Consider the following 18,996-nt stretch of genomic DNA (forward strand, 5'->3'; position numbering starts at 1 on the left):
TTTTAGTATTACTGCTGAAATATACACAGGCTAGGCATGGGGGATGGAGAGACAAGTTATGCAATCTATAGTTCGTACCATACATTTCAGTATTAAATTATTTCATAATTAGTACAGTGCTTATGCCTTATCTCCCACTCAACATTTACTACCTGAATGCAGGGCCACTTTACATGTTTCCTTCATATATGTCACAATTCCTAACCCAGTCCTGGACTTACAATTAGCATTCAACTCATAAGGCTTTTTTTAAAGATTTTATTTATTTATTCATGAGAGATGCAGAGACATAGGCAGAGGGAGAAGCAGGGTTCCTGCGGGTACCCTGATGTGGAACTTGATCCCAGGACCCTGGGATCACAACCTGAGCCAAAGGCAGATACTCAACCACTGAGCCACCCAGGTGTCCCAATTCATAAGGATTTAAATTAACTATTTGAATACTCTCTTCTGGACACTCACTTGCAAACTCCCATCAGATATATGCCTACATGACTATATAATATCCAATATGCTTCAAAGCAGAACAAACAACACAAACATTTATTAAGAACTCCAAATAAACCCAACCTAGGCTAAGTAGGTCCACTCAAAGTAAGAACTGTTTGTTTTTTCTTGTTTTTTTCCTTTGACAGATTGTACAGATTACACAACTGAAATGCTTCAGGGACAAGATTGGACAGTAATGAGATGTCAGCAGCAAGTTCTGAAACCAGGGTTTCTGAATCCAGAACCAAAGAACTGGACACATAATCAAATTGCCAGCCTCTGGAAATAACTTTAAACTAACTGTACCCAGATCGCAGTGTACTCAAAAAATTATTTTCCTTATTTCATAAATGTTATTTAAGTGCCTTACAAGGCAAACTAGCTGGCTTCTGCGATGAAGAAAGCATTGCCCACATTGTAAACGTGAGTCATTTCACTTCAAGAACTCTTAGAAAACCCAAGTTGGGCAGCTCCCTTCCTTTCTCTACCACAAATCAAAACCCATACAAATACAGTTTAAAAAGCTCAATAATTTATGAATATGCTCAAATGAGAAGGGTTAAGCTCTTAATGTGTAATTTAATACAATGTTTAATCACTTTGGGCTTTCAACATTGACCTGTTAACCAACAAACTATTCATTTAGTCCCACTAATGACTTCAACTCATAATTGTATTTCCTACAAATTATTGTCCAAGCATTTCAGTGCCATTCATCCATAATTACACAGTCCCAGAGAACCATCTTACCAAATGGGCATGGAGAGAAAGAAAATAATCTTTGTGAGTTAATACACTTTAAAATCACTAATTGCCCTCTGTTTATTTTGCAGGACTTCAGTCTTTATTCCAAGTGAATAACTGCCAAGACCTTTCCAAATCACTGGGGGTGGGGAGGTAGTGTAGGATGAGGAGAAGGAGAGGGAGAGAGAGGGAGGGAAGGAGAGAAAGAATAATTTCATTAAAATAATGTTCACATCTGAATAGAAGGATAAGGGAATTCACAGAAGAACTAGAAATATTTTTCTGAAATACATGCAAATTATTTCCCCCTATTTCTACATGAGCTTCATATTACGCACAGTAAAATGATGAATGCTGCCTCCTTTGTATGTGTAGATGAACATTTCTCATGCACTAGAAAAGACAGACATGAAGAGAACTGAGTCCCTGTCTGCCAGGGTCCATGACCAGTACAGGAAATAGACAAAAATCACAAATGTACCATGTTAAGTGTTAAGACAAAGGGTATCCAGGGTCTACTGGTACAGCCATGGAGCACCTCACTCACACAAGAGGAGGGGTTGTTTCTGGGATTGCTTCCCAGGAGAAGTGATGATTGAGCTGGGTCTTTAAGGATAAGTCACAGTGGGCCAGGTGAGAAAACGGGCAGAGCACTCCCAGGAAAGGCAATGATGTATATGATTATGTGGGCCAACATGACACATTCAAATAGTTGCTGTATTGTGGCATGGGCAGAATGCACATATACAGAAGGGGTTGTTGCTGATGAGAATGAGAGTATGGGATCCTGGGGTGACTCAGCGGTTGAGCATCTGCCTTTGGCTCAGGGCATGATCCTGGAGTCCAGGATCGAGTCCCATGCTGGGCTCCCTGCATGGAGCCTGCTTCTCCCTCTGCCTGTATCTCTGTGTGTGTGTGTGTGTGTGTGTGTGTGTCTCATAAATAAATAAGTAAAACTTTTTAAAAAATAAAATAAATTAAAAGAAAGAGTGAGAGTAGCCTGGAAAGGTGAATAAGACCCACTCAGAAAGGGACTCTCAGGCCCTCCCAAAGAACTAAAAGTTTATCCCAAAAGTAACCACCAAAGGAATATTCAAGATCCTAACAAATAAATCACACTTTTGTGAGACTGGTGATATTTTAAGACCATGAGTACACATATTAAACTAAGGGGAGAGAATCCTTAGTGAGAAAATGTATTCACTGCACATTTGGAAGGTTGAGAAAAAACCTGAGTCAAGTCCTAAGATGAACAAGACAGGGGGCAAGAGGAAGCTCGATGTGTTCCAGGAACTAAATGGAGATAGGAGGGTCTGGAGAAGAGAAATGAGATGGCACAGTGTGACTGGGAAAGACGGCACAGGACCCTGTTGACCTGTTTTCAAGGACTTAAATCTAACTCAAAATAGTTATGTGATAGAATTTCTGTTTTTAAAAAGGTTACCCTTTTAAAAGGCTGTTGAGTGAAGGAAAGGGAAGGGAAAGTGGGAAGTCTATGTAGCAGGCTGCTGAAATAAATGTAGAAGAGTGCGGTAGTTCAGACAAAATGTTTGGTAAGTTTGATTGTTAGGCAGTACCTCTTGAAAGAAGTATAAAAATTTGAGATATCTTTTGGAGGAGAACCAAGAGGACTGGGTGATTAGATGTAGAGGTAAAGGAGAAGATGCCAATGATGCCTCACAGGCCCAGAGCAGAAGCAAGTTGGTAGATAAGCAGGGGCATCTGGGGAAGAAGATAGGCCATTGAATAAACATTTATTGAACACCTATGTTCCATGTGTTCTCCTAGCCACTTGGAATATAGTAGTAAGCAAAAGAGTCAAAAATCCCTGCCCTCATATGGTTTATATTCTAGTGGCATTTGCTTTTAGACATACTAAGCTTTAGACATCAGGCAGGTTACAGTTTAGATATTAAAGAGAATATCCAAGTGAAAAGTCTGGAGCTCAGAATAAATGTCTGAGGTTAGATAGAGAAATATATAAAGAGATGTTAAATCCATGGAAATGAGTGGGATTGCTTGGGAGAGAGTATATAGCTATAAATGAAGAATATCTAAGCCCAAGCCCATGGGAACTTCATCATTCCAAAACTGAGTAGATGAAGACAAACCTAAAAGGGGCAGTAGAAGGAAGAAAACCAAAAATTAAGATACACACTTGCCCATAACTAAACTAAACAATGCAGTGAAGAGACACTCATTCCTCCCCATCTCCTTACTCTTTTATTATTGTTAAGATCTGGGCACCCTGCCCAGTGTCTCTTGTGCTTGAGTTCTATTCCTCACTGTTCATTTTATCCTTCTTCCTACAGAGTAGCAGGATATGGGCTTTGAGAGGAAAGAGATGTAGAGAAAACACGGCCCTTCTACCATTTCTCATTCCTCCCTTCTTCCTGCCAACACTTGGCTCAAATTCTCCAGTCATATACTATCTCTAACAATAGGAGGGGGTGATGGGTAACCAGAGAAACTGGGAAAGGCTGACTATTATAATTCCACCATGCACCTGAGCTGGTTCTCTCTGCTCCCAGAAACCACACTGTGCCAGGAGTCCGCCTCCAACCCACAGAAGCCACTCTTAGGGCAGAGGGACTGAGAAAGCCATTCTCTGTTACTAGTACTCAGTAAGAAAAGAATTAAGATAGTAGAGCCCAAATGGAGAGAGAGGTCTCCCTGGTATCCCATAGTGGAAATGGACCTACTTCCCCACACAATTAGTCTTATACTCAGTGGTCAGCTACTATAGTCCCACTAACATTAGACAGCAAGGAAATTTCGGTGAAATTGGCCTTTGAGGGCTTGCCTGCATCCTTAACCAAAAGGTTATCAGCATTTCTTTGAGAAAAATGCACTCTAAGTTCCAGACAGCCATCTTACAAGGGAACTCTTTGAACTCAAACCATTTGTGAATTGGAAGCGATCCAATTTACTGTACTTTAGAAGAGGAGACTGTGACATTAGCGTTAATATAAGATTATCTGGCAGACCTAAGAGATGTAATGGGGCATTTTTCATGTACCATTTCCCTCTGCCCTTGAGAACCACTTGCTATGATACCTCTGCTGGTTTAAGACAAAACCTGGCCAGGGAGCCCTGCATGAGTTCAGCTCTGTGTGTACACTGTGAGCCTTCTGCATCATTACTGGTTAATCTCCGGTGGTACTGATGGAGCAGGGAACATGTGCCTGCAGGAAGAAGGCAGCTCAACAGAGCAATCCTCTAATGTGCAGATCAGCTGGCTGCATCCATAGCTGAGCAGTAACATTTCTACACTGTGATGAAAGGGAATTGGGGATAGTCTGCTCCCAAGGCTGAGAAGAAGTCTACCATTTTGTTGGTACAGGGGTTTAGACCAAGGCTAACCAAAGTTACTTGGATGGTGCAGTGAGCCATGCTTTGATTGAAGGCCATTGCCAAAGGCATAAAGGAAAGGCTCACCTTGGTTTCTACCCAATCTGAGCTTAACTATTGCTACTGTGATTAAGAGTAAGTGACTGAGAAGAATATAAAGATAAAGTTCAACATACTCAGGAAATAGTAAATTGTAAGATACATGGAAATAACTATAACACTGTTCCTAGCTCCTTCAAGGATTTCAGGCCAATTAAATAAATGATGTTCTTAGGCCCTACAGAACTGTTCTGGCCAGTCCTTTACTTAAAGTAGAGGTGCAAAATCCTGATGGTATGAGCAAAAGGCTTCTGCAGTATGCCTTTAATTCCCACTCCTATTCATTGCCCAGGAAATATATAAAACTTCAGGTATATTTCAGACCAGATAGTATTTTTGATAATCATTGCTTGGAGTGGAGGCAACAATGAGGGGAAAAGGGGCTAATTTTTAATGGCATAATTTCTTTTTAGAAAAGTAACTGGTAAGTAATGTTAATATAAAAATATAGAGAAGCAAAATGAAGATAATAAAAGCATTCACAACCTTACAGTGACTAATAAATGTCTCTTCTTTCCTATCCTTTCTTTCTTATGTTCACAAGTTGACAAAATGTCATATATAAATAATTAATTCTGTACATACCATAGAATTACGCTATGATTCTCAACATACCATTTTTGCAAATTCTCTTTAATTTAGTAAATATTAATATATTAATATATTTAACTAATATAATATATATTGTTTTCTTTATTTAATATTATACTTAATAATAGCTGTATTATATATTATTTAACTTCATAATGGTATCATAGTATCCCACTTAAAAGATATGTATTTTGTATACTAATCCTTTATTCCTTTGTACTCAGTTTTTTCTCAATATTTTACTCCCATAAATAATGCAAACAAGGACATTCTTGAGCATAATTTTTATGCATGCTTCATGATCACTTCCTTAGAACGAACTCCCAAAAGTGGCATAGCTGTATCAAGGTACATACCTCGTTTTAAGCCTATTGATATAATTACCAAATTTCCTTATAGGAAGACTCACAACTTCTATATTTACTAGCAGCATACATGTTTGCCCATTCCTCATACTTTCTACTACTTTTTTTTTTTTTGGTTTTGGTCAATTTGATTACTAATGGAAAAAGAAATCACTTTTGTTTTAATTTGTGTTTCTTTCATTACAAATGAGGAGAAGGTAGAAGAAAACTCATAAAAACCAAAAAGAATCTCTCTTTCATTGTCAACATAAGATAAACCTGAGCCTTCTCCACATGTACTCAGATTAACTGGACATTTGCATTAATTGTACAGATGTATCTATTCACATTCTTTGCCAGATTTTAAATTTGGTCTAAAAAGTTGTTTATAAAAGATGTTAATCTGTATGTAAGTCAGATAAGAATTCAGCATGTGATAAAGGTAACATTTAAAATTCTAAGGAAATATTGCTGCATTAGTTTCCTACTGCTGCGGTAACAAATAAGCACAACATTATTGTCTAAAAACAACACAAATATATTACCTAATAGTTCTAAAGCTTAGAATTCCAAAACTGGTTTCACTGAGCTAAAATCAAGGTGTACATAGGACCGTTTCCTTTTGGAGACTCTGAGGAAGATCTGATTCCCTGCCTTTTTAACTGTTAATGGCCACCTTGTATTCCTTGGCTTGTGGACTCTTGTTCTTCAAGGTGCATCCCTACTATCTCTGCTTCCTTCAACCCCATCTTCTTTTTTGTATGACTCCTCCTGTGTCCCTCTGATAAAGACCAATGTATTTACATTAAAACCATTCGGAAATCCACAATAATCTCTCCATTTCAAGATCTTTAATTTAATCACATCTGAAAAGTTCCCTTGGCCAAATAAGGCAAACTTCACGGGTCCCAGGAATTGAGACATGAACATATTTGGGACCATTTGCAGCCTAGCAAAACTGCATTGTTAAATAAACAGTATCAAGAAAACTGACTAACCATTTGAAGAAAAATAACATTTAAGTCAGGTAACTTACTTAAAAATAAATAAATAAATAAATAAATAAATAAATAAATAAATAAATAAATAACATAATAAATAAATTCTAGATAGATTAAAGCAGAAGTTGGCAAAGCTGTTCTGTAAAGAATCAGATAACATATTGTTAGGGGTTTGTAGGCCAGGTGGCCTGTGTTGCCACTGCAGTATGACACAGCCATAGATAACACCTAAACACATGGATGGGCATGGCTGTGTGAAATAAAATTTTTTTTACAAAAACAGGTAATGGTTCAGATATAGCCAATGGGCCATAGTTTGCCACCCCTGAATTAAAGACTGGGTTTAAATTTAAGACTCTGGTTTCAGAGTCTCCAAAAGGAAACAGTCCTATGTACGCCTTGGTTTTAGCTCAGTGAAACCAGTTTTAATGTGGAAAAATAAATAAATAAATAAATAAATAAATAAATAAATAAATAAATAAATAAAAAAACCAACCAACCAACCAGGAAACAAATAGGCAAATTTTTATGTCATCCATAAAAGAGTTTTCTGGGGTGCCTGGGTGACTCAGTCAGTTAAGTGTCAGACTCTTGATTTTGGCTCAGATCATGATCTCATGGTTTGTGCTGTCAAGCCCCGTGTCTGGCTCACACTGGGAATGGAGCCTACTTAAGATTCTCTCTTTCTTTAAAAAGAAAAAAAAAAAAGACTTGTAGACTTGCTATTATACAGGTCAGAAAATGTCATAAAAATACTGAAGGTAAATAACTGGGAAAGAAACAGGTTCTTTATGTCCCAATCAATAATATTATAAAGGTGGGAAAAAGAAATTACAAAAAGAGTTAATAACGTGAAAAATTAAAATTGAAAAGACTATTCTGGAAACCTGAAAGGAGTATCTTCAGTTTGTCTTTCTGCCACAGCTATGGGTACACAAAATAGAAGTGAGCCACGTGTATCTTAAGCATATGAAAAGGATGGAATGAGTGTTACCTCCCTGTCTGGACCTGGTTTCATTATTGGTAAGACAAAAGTAATAATCCCAGTCTTTGCTACTTCATAAAGTTGTTGTGAGAGTTAAATGAAAGGAAAGAATGGGAAGGAGTTTTGAAAATTATAAAGTGCCAGGATGTAGGTAAAATCCAATTTTAACAAACACTACATATAATGCCGAATTCAACAATACTCTTCCTCCATGACCAGGCTGAAAGCAATACTATTAATAGTACTGCTTTGATGATATATATGGAAGAATTTTCTTTGAAGGAAAAAATCACAAGCTCCAGCCCATGTAACATTCCATTTACTTAGCAACACTGAATTCGTTTTTGATACTAGAAAATGTAAAAAATGTCAAGTCAAGACTATTATTAACCATTTGATAAACTAAGAGAAGTTTACCAAGACTGGAACACTGCAGTGAGGAGGGCAGAGTAGGAGGGGCATGCAGAGACAGCAGAAGGAGTACCCAGAGACTACAACCAATAGAACACCATAACTGTGTTAGAAACCTTGGACGGGACACCACTGGAGAGCTTTCTCTGAGCAGCAGCATGATATAAACTGATCTGTGCTTTTAAAGGACCACCGTGGCTCCAAGGTAAAGAATGAACTGGAGAGAAACAAAAATGGCAACTAACAGATAAGCCAGAAAGCTTGAACAGTAGTCTGGACACAGGTTGGTGGTATCGTGAAGGAAGGCGATAGTAATGGGGGTGGGAAAAGTAACTGGGTTCATGAATTGTCCAAGAATTAAAATCAGGACTTGGTGATGGACACAATATAGGGAATGATAGAAAAGGAGAAATTAAGAATAACAACCAGGTCTCTAGGCAATGGATTACTGGAAAACAATGTCATCCCAGCATTCTTAGAATAATAACGAGGCAGCTTTATCACATCAAAACTGTAGGCACATGGGGGATCCCTGGGTGGCTCAGCAGTTTAGCACCTGCCTTTAGCCCAGGGCACGATCCTGGAGTCCCGGGATCGAGTCCCACGTCAGGCTCCCAGCATGGAGCCTGCTTCTCCCTCCTCCTGTGTCTCTGGCTCTCTCTCTCTATGTCTATCATAAATAAATCAATCAATCTTAAAAAAAAAACTGTAGGCACATGATAACAACAATAAATAACATCTACTGAGTAATTGATGTTTATTCTTGGGCTAAATGCCTTACATGTTTTAGTTCATTTAAACCATAGAGTACCATGAGAAATGTTTGTTGTTGTTTTTTGTTGTTGTTGTTGTTGTTTTTAATTGCAGGCAGAGGGGTGGGGATTGGCAGAGCCACCTGAAGCTTTATTTTGGAACAGACACTTGAATTGGCTTTTAGTTAGAGGCATGGGCAGGAGGGAGTACCCAAGGCAGCAGACTCCCCTCAAGGGTAGGCTGAGGACTGGGGCTGAGCCCTAGGTGGGTCTCCTGTTCTCACCACTTCCCTGTACACCTCCTTCCCCCAAAGTCTCTATGGCAGGCACAGAATAGGGGAGGCTGGGAGAGACCACAGCAGCTATTCCCTTGGACAGGACATTGGACAACTCAGACACCAGCCTCCCATCACAGGTCTTGATCTTCTTTACAACTACAACCTTGAACAAGCTTCCCTGGCTGAAGGGACTAGAGTCCCTGCCAAAGTCAAAGCTGGACTGGAAGGAGTTCAGGTCATAGTTGAGGCCAGGGTTTGTGAGCCTCTCATAGGCCAAGTGCAGGCCACCTGAGTAGCTGCTGGTGGTCTTAGCATGGATACTCATGTTCTGCATCCCAGACTCCAGCTGGCTCTCCTTGTCTTCTAGCAGCTTGTGGTAGGCAGTGACTTGACATTCAGGAGTTCCTGGTACTCATGAAGCTGCTGCGCCATGTCCTGCTTGGCTCACTGTAAGGCAGCCTCCAGCTCAACCACCTTGGCATTGGCATCCTTAACACCCAGCTCCTCATGCTGTTCAGCATCAGCTGTGGCAGCCTCCAGGGAAACCTTCTGGCTTTTGAGGTCCTCAATCTCAGGCTGAAGTCAGCTGATATTCTGATTCATCTCAGAAATCTCCATCTTCATGCACCAGAGGTCATCCTCTTGCTTCCCAGCAAATGTCTGTAGCTCCTCATACTTGATCTGGTACATGGTCTTGGCCTCAGCCTGGCTGCAGTTGGCGATTTCCTCTTAGTGGGACTTGACCTTGGTGACAATGCCGTCCAGGTCCAAGGAGAAGCTGCTGTCCATGGAGAGGACCACAGACATGTCTGAGACCTAGGATTACAGCTTATGTGTCTCCCCTTCATACAGCTGCCTTAAGAAGTTATTCTCACTAGTCAGAGCTTCCAGGAGAGACTCCAGGTCTACCTTGTTTATGTAAACTTCATCTATATCCTTCTTGATGAGGACAAATTCATTCTTCATGTCTGGATGTTCTTTGATCTCCTCCTTATGTTTATTCTTGAAGTCCCCCACCAGCCCCTGCATGTTGCCAAGTTCCACGTCCAGCTCCAGCTTCTCCAAGGCTACTGCGTGTCCAGCCACCACCAAGGGTTGTTGATGTAGCTCTCAAACACATTGTCTTTGTTGCTATAAGTAGTTTTCTGCTGCTGAAGGAGGCCCTGCTCAGACTCCAGAATCTTGTTCTGCTGCTTCAGGTGCTGCAGCTTGTTGATGAAGGAGGAAAACTTGTAGAGGGTCTTGATCTGCTCCTTTTCCTAGGTGTGCACAGCCTGGATGTTGGGGTCCACCTCCAGCTTAAGGGGGCTCAGCAAGCTCTGGTTCACTGAGAAAGTCATGATGCCTCCCTACCCCTGACCTTGCCGTAGCCCTTGACCGCACTCCTACTGCTGTTCAGACCACCCCAGAAGCTGCTGCTGCTGCCCAATCAGGAGAAGGTGGAGGAGCTGATACATGTGCCAGGTGTACTCATGTAGGAACAGCTGCTGATGGCCCTGGGGGCTGGAGGTGGACATCTTGTAGGACTTCTGGGTCACCCTGAAGGACACGGTAGAGGCTGGAATGGAGGCTGGGGTGAAGGAGAGTAGGCTGACCCTGATGGAGCTTCAAGAAGGGGCCAAGAAGCTGTTTCTAGGTCAAAATGTTTTAGAATCATTCCAGTTTATGGATATGGAGACCATAACATTGAGGAATTGACTTTCAAGTTCCACCAGATAACCAGTGATAGAGATGGCATTTGGACCTAAGCAGTCTACTTCCAGAGCCCAAACTCTTGACATTCATCAGGAGGAAGATGAGTGAGTGAGTGTTCTCTGAGTCAGAACAAGCTCATCTGGAGAAGATGCAGAATGCCAGCAAAGATCCTCATGTGCTAGCAGGAGAAAATAAACTATAGAAATATTGAAAGGAAGAAATGGATCTTAGAGATAAGTATTTCCCCTTGGGAAACTATGTGTCGAGACAAAAGGCTTGCTTTCTTCCTGGATTAGGTGTCCAAGATATGATACAGAGTCAGTTATAGAAAATGGGATCCACATTAGTGATTGTGATGTGTCAACTTGACTGGGCTAAGGCCAAAGACAAGTGGCCAACATTATTTTCATATGTCTGTGAAGAGGTTTCTGGATGAGATTAACATTTGAATGAATGGATTAAGTAAAGCTGATTGTCCTCCCTAATGAGGGTGGGCCTTATTCAATTTATCAAAGATCAGAATAGTACAAAAAGGCTAAGTGAGAGGAAAGCCCTGCCCAACTGCTATGCTGAGACATTGGTCTTTTCCAGCCTTCAGATTTGGAATGAAACACTGGTTCTTCTTAGGTTTCAAGCCTTCTGGCTTTTGGACTGACAGCATTTGTTCTCCTAGTTCTCAGGCCTTTGGACTCAAACTAGAACTATATACATCAGTTATCCTAGGTCTCCAAATTGCTGATTGCAGATCTTGAGACTTCTCAGCTTCTCTAATCACATGAGACAATTCCTTATAAAAATCTTATTATAATCCACAGTATTAGTGTTCTCAGGATAAATATAACTAATATGATATATCTGTCATCTACATACCATATCTATCTATTTCAACTGTTGATAGGATTAAATAGTGAAAATAGTATCTAAGGCCTTAAATTTCCTATCAAAAATCTTATGATTCCAAAGTTTTTCTCTGAATTTTTTTATGTTATTCCTGAATGAATAAATCACTGTTAGTCAGAGTTCTCCAGATAAATAGAACCAATATGATATATACATCTATGCAAATATTTTGGAACTATAGGGGCTTACATAGGAAATTTAAGGCGTTAGATACTATCTTTCCATAGTTCATTTTATTAACAGTTGGGATTTTAGAAGGAAGTAGCATGCAGTTTCAAAAAAATCTATTGTTCTAAATTGAAAATACCTTCCCAATTTATCTTTGTGTGGCCTAAACATTCTATTGTAGTACTAAAATTTATAATATGTTAATGCCTCTGCTTTTGATAGGAAATAATTTCCTTAGTAGTTAAGAGATATCCACAGCACTCTTCCCTGCCCCACCCTCTCAATCCCTCACTCATTTCTGGGTTATACTTGGCATAGTCCTAGGGAATGGAAAATTCACCAGGCCATACAAAGGGGAGTCTCCACTTTTACCCTCTTCTCCCTCATAGAGATAGGGAAAATGTTTCAAGAGGCAGCTCCTTGGAATCTTCTCCTAAATCTAGCAAGGCCTAAAGTAGATAGGCTAGACAGGCTCTCCCCTGAACACTGAGACAAGTCTGCTCTCTTCTCTTCTTAAACTCAGTGGCTACACTAGACTTACATTTTTTTTTAAGATTTTATTTATTCATGAGAGAGAAAGAGAGAGGGAGGCAGAGACACAGGCAGAGGGAGAAGCAGGCTCCATACAGGGAGCCCGACGTGGGACTCGATCCAGGGTCTCCAGGATCAGGCCCTGGGCTGAAGGTGGTGCTAAACCGCTGAGCCACCCGGGCTGCCCTAGACTTACATTTGTTAATCAGCATAGTCCCCAATGTCTTTTGTGGTCTTAGGAGTAGAGAAGGAAAGCAAGCTTGTTGCCAATCCCCTTCTAGCTTAGTCAAGAAGAATTAGTCATGTGATACATCATTGCTCACTAGAGGTCCTCTTTATGACTTCAGCCAAGTCCCAATATAGTTGAGCCTTGAACAACATGGCTTTGAACTACACAGGTTCACTTATACACAAAATTTTTACACTGTATTACTCCAAGTGTACTTTGTCTTTTATGATTTTCTAAATAACATTTTCTTTTCTCTATCTTACTTTATTGTAAGAACACAGTGTATAATATATATAATATACAAAATATGTGTTGACTGTTTATGTTATTGATAAGGCTTCCTTCCAGTCAACAGTAGACCATTAGTAGTTAAGTTTTGGGGGAGTCAAAGTTATACATGGATTTTCAACTGTGCAAGGGATCAGTCCCCCTAACCCCCAAGCTGTTCAAGGGCCAACTACACTCAGGATTGATGCCTTTGCTGGCCATTGCCTTTAATGTATATATTTACACCAAAAAAGTGACCAATCCAGATAAAGATTCATGTGGTCCTAGATCCCCTAACTGAAAACGATCTTAAAGTCAACTTCATTCTTTTACTAACACTTTCTAGGCATAATCAAATCTAGAAAATATCAAAATATTATATATTCCTCAATTCTAAATTTTCTATTGATTATGTTTCTATCAATTGTGGTTTCACTTTCACATTTTCACCAGTGAATTGACTGGTTTGTTGGGTTTTTTATCCCTAGCCAAACTAAACAAATTGAAATTTATTATCCAATAAAATTGTATTAATTTATAGTAGCAAATTAGTAAAAGTAGTAAAAATGTTAGATGGTCAAATGTTTAAAAAGTATACAAGCTGTTGTTTCTACCTGTCCCTTCCCTTATTTTGGTTAGATAACACATCTCTAATGTTAATAAACCATCCTGCCTCCACCTCAGACAGTGTTGTTCTGGGTGGTTGTGCACACATTTTCTCTCTCCTGGCCCAAAGAATACCACCTCTGTGGTCATAGCAGTGGTTTTAGTGATAGGCTTATGACCCAAACAGGGCCAAAATTAATCCTGAGGTTTTTGTTCAAGCTTTTTATTCAATTCACAATATATATTTCTTGAAAGCCTACTATGAGTCCAGGCCCTATTGTAAGTTATAGGGATATTGTAAATGAATAAAACAAAACAAAATGGTAAATTCCCTACCATCATGATCTAAACATTCTATTAAGGAAGACTCTAGAACAAGCACAATAAATATGATAAATATACTGTATGTAATACATTAGTGTTAAAAACTAGGGCAAAAAAACAGGAGAGATGTGAATGTTGATGGAAGGAAATACTAGAATTTGCTCAGAGGTCAAATAGCAGGTGGATAACAGTTGCTTTTTCATCTGCAGCTGCAGAGACCTATTTCTGCCTCCAGGAGAGGAGAGCTTGACTGAAAACGAATCCAACTTGGGTCTGGCTCAGTCAGTTGTGTCCAACTTTCAGCTCAGGTTATGATCTCTGGGTCTTGAGATGGAGCCCAGCACTGGGTGTGGATCCTGTGGATCCTAAGATTCTCTCTCTCCCTCTCCTTCACCCCTCCCCTCACACATGTGCATGTGTCTTCTATCTCAAAATAAAAAATTTAAAAAAAAGGAAGGAAGGAAATGAAGCCAACTCAAAGGAAAGCAGAGCTTAGAGTTGCAGTGAAACAAAGTCCTGATGACTTCATTGGAGCACCTGGACTCAGCTGGGCCTCAAAGTTTTTTTAGTTTTGTTTTGTTTTTTCCAGTTATATGAGGCAATAAATACCCTTATTTTTTTTTCCTAAACTGGGTTTTCTGTCACTTGCAACCAAAAAAGATCTGACTAATGCCAACATTTGCAGGTATATATAGAAACCTAAAGTATCTTACAATGTGTTTCTAAGTGGGGTTCCTGCTGTACTTGGATTATTGAATAGCTAGAACTCATTTCTAATTAGCAGTATGCATTTACATGTAAACACCTAAAATCCTAAAGACCTTAAAAACAGCAGGTTCACTTTAACGTGTTTAAATAAGTTCCTTAAAGTGTAGTTTATACTCTTAAATTAAGGAACTCTTTCATATAGATTGTTCCAAGGTCACTCTTGTCCAAATCAAGGAATTACAGATTTTAAGTTGTCTCAGTTAAAAAAAAAAAATCAATTAGATTTTACCAGAAACATTTCTGCCATTGTGCATAGGATAGTTGTATTTTGGACTTTCTTGAAGCATGACACAGAATAAAGAAAATTCTCACCTTACCTTCCATTGGCAGGGTTGGTTATATTTTGAGAGATATGTATATAGTCAAGGACCCATCTTCCCCCGCTCAAAAGGAAGAACGAGGCATGCATCACTAGCCCTCCTACCATGCTAAGGGTTCCAAGATAACTTGACCACATAACGATGATCCGCCATGACATACAAGCTGACTAGAACCCCAATGCTGTATTGAAGTTTGTTTGAATTTAAGATTATAGAAAGCAAAGAATTGATGTTAAATTTTCCCCATCCTTCTTCCTCCATTTCTCCCTACAATTCTATCTTACTTCCTTTCCACCCCTAAATCAAAATGAATCACAGCAAAATACACAGACACACACATAAAAGCACAAATGTCGAACTGCTCTCCCTTTCAACCCAATATCCCTTGGGGCACCCTTTCATATGGTGCAAATGTAGCATGTTCTCAAGCAGGACTTCTGCTCCCCTAAAGCAACCAAGAGGGCCCAAGCAGGAAACAAAGAGATGATAAACGTCTCACATTGTAAGTGAGCCATGAACAGTTAGGGAGCAGACATTTCCTTGGGGGTTAGAAAAAGGAGACTAATCTAACTCTGCCATCTGAGCCATCCCTTGACAGACCCCACCTCAGGCTATACGAGCTAACTAAAAGAGGACATTCAAAGGAATTCTCAGAAATGGGAATGAGTCATCAGCCTGGGTAAACTGGCCTTGTCCTTTCCTTTCCTTCCCGTAGAGGGAGGACTGAAGGTACTCCTCTCCACTTAGAGAAAAGGGGTTTCAAAAGTACCAGGCATAGGGTTGCCTGCAAGGATAGGGGCCTGGATTCATTCCCCCAGGTTAGATGTCTGCACATGCAGCATAGTTGATGGGTTACCTGTACCTATCTGAAGAGGAAAAAGGATAATTAGAAAAAGAGAGCTGAGCAGGGCAAGGGGTGGTGAGTGAAACATCTTTCCTGTGCGAAGTTCGGTAACTTTGTTCTGATTAGGTGGATTCTGGGGGAGATAGCTTTCCGTGAGCCAGTTTTCTGGTACTCCATCTTAACTGGACCTAAGGTGGTATCTAAGGGCATTGCAAACCCGGGGTGGGGGTTGGGGAATGCCTCCACACTAGAAAACAGGGGGTAGGTCTCCTACAAGGCTCCAATGCTCTTGTATAGAAATCTTTAGGAAGAGAATCAATAGTCGACCACTTTTATCCAGAGAGCCAGCCACACCTAGCAGAGGATACAAGACACAGTTTTTTCAGTAAAGCCTTCAGTGAGCCTTCTCACCTCCCCTTGTCTACCTGTCGCAGCACCAAGAAAATATAGGTAAAAAAAAAAAAAATAGACACAAATGCAAAGGAGCAGACCAAACCCCTGCTACTCCAAATGCCTCAGGCCAGAGCTTTGAGAAGGAAAGGAGCATTACATGAGAAGGAGGGTGAAGTTTTAAAGTAGGTAAGTTGGGAACACCTGGGTGGCTCAGTGGTTAAGCATCTGCCTTTGGCTCGGGGTGTGATCCCAGGGTCCTGGGATTGAGTCCTGCATTGGACTCCCTGCAGGGAGCCTGCTTCTCCTCTGCCTATGTCTCTGCCTCTCTCTTTGTGTCTCTCATAGATGATAGATAGATAGATAGATAGATAGATAGATAATAGATAGATAGATAGATAGATAGATAGATAGATATAGATAGATAAGTTGGAACTGGCCTTTTTAAATATCTTAAATCCACTGTAGGGACACCTGGGTGGCTCAGTGGTTGAGTGTCTGCCTTTGGCTCAGGTCGCGAACCCAGGGTCCTGGGATCAAGTCCCGAATCAGGCTCCCCACAGGAAGCCTGCATCTCCCTCCCTATGTCTCTGCCTCTCTGTGTGTGTGTCTCTCATGAATAAATAAATAAAATATTTAAAAAATATGTCTTAAATCAACTGGAAAGCTATGGTGCCCAAGGTGGTGGTGTCAAAGGGAAAGGGGAAAAGATCTATCAGAATATGGATTAAGATAGTAATTAGTGAAAAATACAGTCTGTTCTGAGTCAGATTTCTGTCTGGAAGGTTCAAGTCTCTCAAACATCCCCTAAAAATGTACCTCTTCCATTTGCAAAGACCTACGGCCAATTTACACACCACCAGCTCCAGATTCCCATGAGATCTCAGGCAATAGTTTGTGGTAAAAAGTGCTAGGGGAAGACAAAGCAACTATTTAATACTGAGAAAATCCAAGACCCTCGAAAAGGAGGAAGAAAAACCATAGCATTTCTAGTAGTCCCTCCTTATCTGTAGGCTATACATTCCAAGACCACCAGTGGATGCCTGAAACCACAGATAGTACCAAACGCTAAGTATCCTAAGTTTTTTCCTATGCATACATACCTATGATAAAGTTTAATTTATAAATTATGCACAATGGATTAATAATAACTAATAAAATAGAACAATCATAATCATCAACTGTAATAAAAGTTATGTGAATGTGGTCTCTTCTCTCTCTCTCTCTCTCAAAATACCTGTACTCATCCTTCTCCTTGTGATGATGTGAGATGATAAAATGACTATGTGATGAGATGAAGTGAGGTGAAGGACACAGGCATTGTGATGTGGCATTATGCTACTACTGGCCTTTTGAGGATACATCATCTGCTTCCAGACCTTTTTTTCTTTGGTGGTGGAAAACTGAAGTCCACATGAAACCAGAAAATGCAATAGCCATGTAGAAGTAGCCAGTAAGGAGTAGGAGCAAGTGAAGCCAATACAAGCACAGAGATGCAGAGGTGAGAGATTGTGAGTGAGTCCTGACAGGATGGAGACCCTGGAGGCAGTCATACCTCAGGCAAATGGTCTTCCCGTCCACCTTGCAGCTTGACCAAAAACTCATAAGTTCTCTGTTCTAACTTTGTTGCATGGGGTTTCTGTCCCTTAACACCAAGCAATTTAGGAGGAGTAAAGCTACACACAAAAATGCCATGCCACCACAATGGTTTATATTCCAGGCTAAAGGAATAAGAGACAAAAAAGGGGAAGACTCATGGTCTAGAAGAAATAGATATCAGTCAGGGTCAAGAGGAGATGTTATGGATGTAGAGGAGACTGAATTGGAAGTGGCTGTTCAGGTAACAAAAAAGCAGAGATCTGAAAATATTGTTGGAAGAAATATTCTAAGATGAACTAGGCTCTGGAAAGTTTTACCCTACATCAAAGAGTAGATGGTAGGAAAAGTCCCTGAGCTCTATCAGTTCTGGGGAAAGCAAGAGTCAGACAAAGAGGAGCCCTGAATTCCTCAAAAGTATCTACACACCACAGTTAAAAGGATGAGTTTAGGAGAGTTGCTTTTAATCACTATTTTAGCAATGGAACTCTTTCTTCTAATGAAATATTACTTAAAACGCAAATATAGAGATAATCAATAAATGAATTTCTTGAGCAATTTAAACCATTATTGCTCGCCCCCCCTAGGTTTTTGTTGTCTGAGGAACCCCCTCCTCTAGGAAACATCTAGATTTTGCAGAGCATAGGGTGAAAACCAGGAATATGCTCCTAAATGCGTGTCTACTCCACATACCTGGTACTATGCTTCAAGACAACCCGACTGGCTTTAGCAACTAAAATAGTGTCCATCATACAATACTTATAAAAAGCATGGAATTTAAATAAAGGTACTTGGTACTTTTGGAAGGAAAATAAACCATATCTACACTTGCTTGTTTAGACTAATTTTTTTCCTTACTTGTTCCTACCAAATCCTTAGGTTCATAATGATTGTACTAGTGTTTTCCTCAACCATGCTCCCACATACCAGCTTTACTCAGAAACTTCCATGTATATTTAATGTCTGTATCTTATAATTTACTGAAAAGGACAAAGGCAGAAGTCCATTCAAGGCCATAAGACTGCTTTTTCTCCTAAGAAACTGTCAGCCAAATTTCTCAGGGAGGAACTGGAAATGAAGTGAGAGACATTGATAAATTTCCCTGCTGAACAATCAATAAAAGCCCCACCATCCTGTTCAGACTCCCACTGTGGAAGCAAGGGCCGTAATTACATTGTCAAAAATTCAAGTTACCCAGGTTGACAGCGACCCCCTTGAAAAGTGACAAGTGATTGACACTCGGTTTGGGGTAGTGAACCTGGACTGGCAGACAGAGTGGGGAAAAGAAGAAGCACGAGTGCAATTTCCTTATT

The 18,996-nt window shown here is 40.1% G+C and overlaps 1 protein-coding gene and 1 pseudogene across 1 annotated transcript in view; both read right to left on the reverse strand.

The window, feature by feature from the left end:
- PKHD1 (PKHD1 ciliary IPT domain containing fibrocystin/polyductin) overlaps positions 1-18,996 on the reverse strand; it is a 459,739-nt gene that overhangs the window by 277,036 nt on the left and 163,707 nt on the right.
- On the reverse strand, positions 9,029-18,432 carry LOC129512750 (keratin, type II cytoskeletal 8-like; annotated as a pseudogene).

The sequence above is a fragment of the Nyctereutes procyonoides genome, unplaced genomic scaffold (assembly GCF_905146905.1).
Source record: "Nyctereutes procyonoides isolate TBG_1078 unplaced genomic scaffold, NYPRO_anot_genome, whole genome shotgun sequence".
Classification (NCBI taxonomy): domain Eukaryota; kingdom Metazoa; phylum Chordata; class Mammalia; order Carnivora; family Canidae; genus Nyctereutes; species Nyctereutes procyonoides.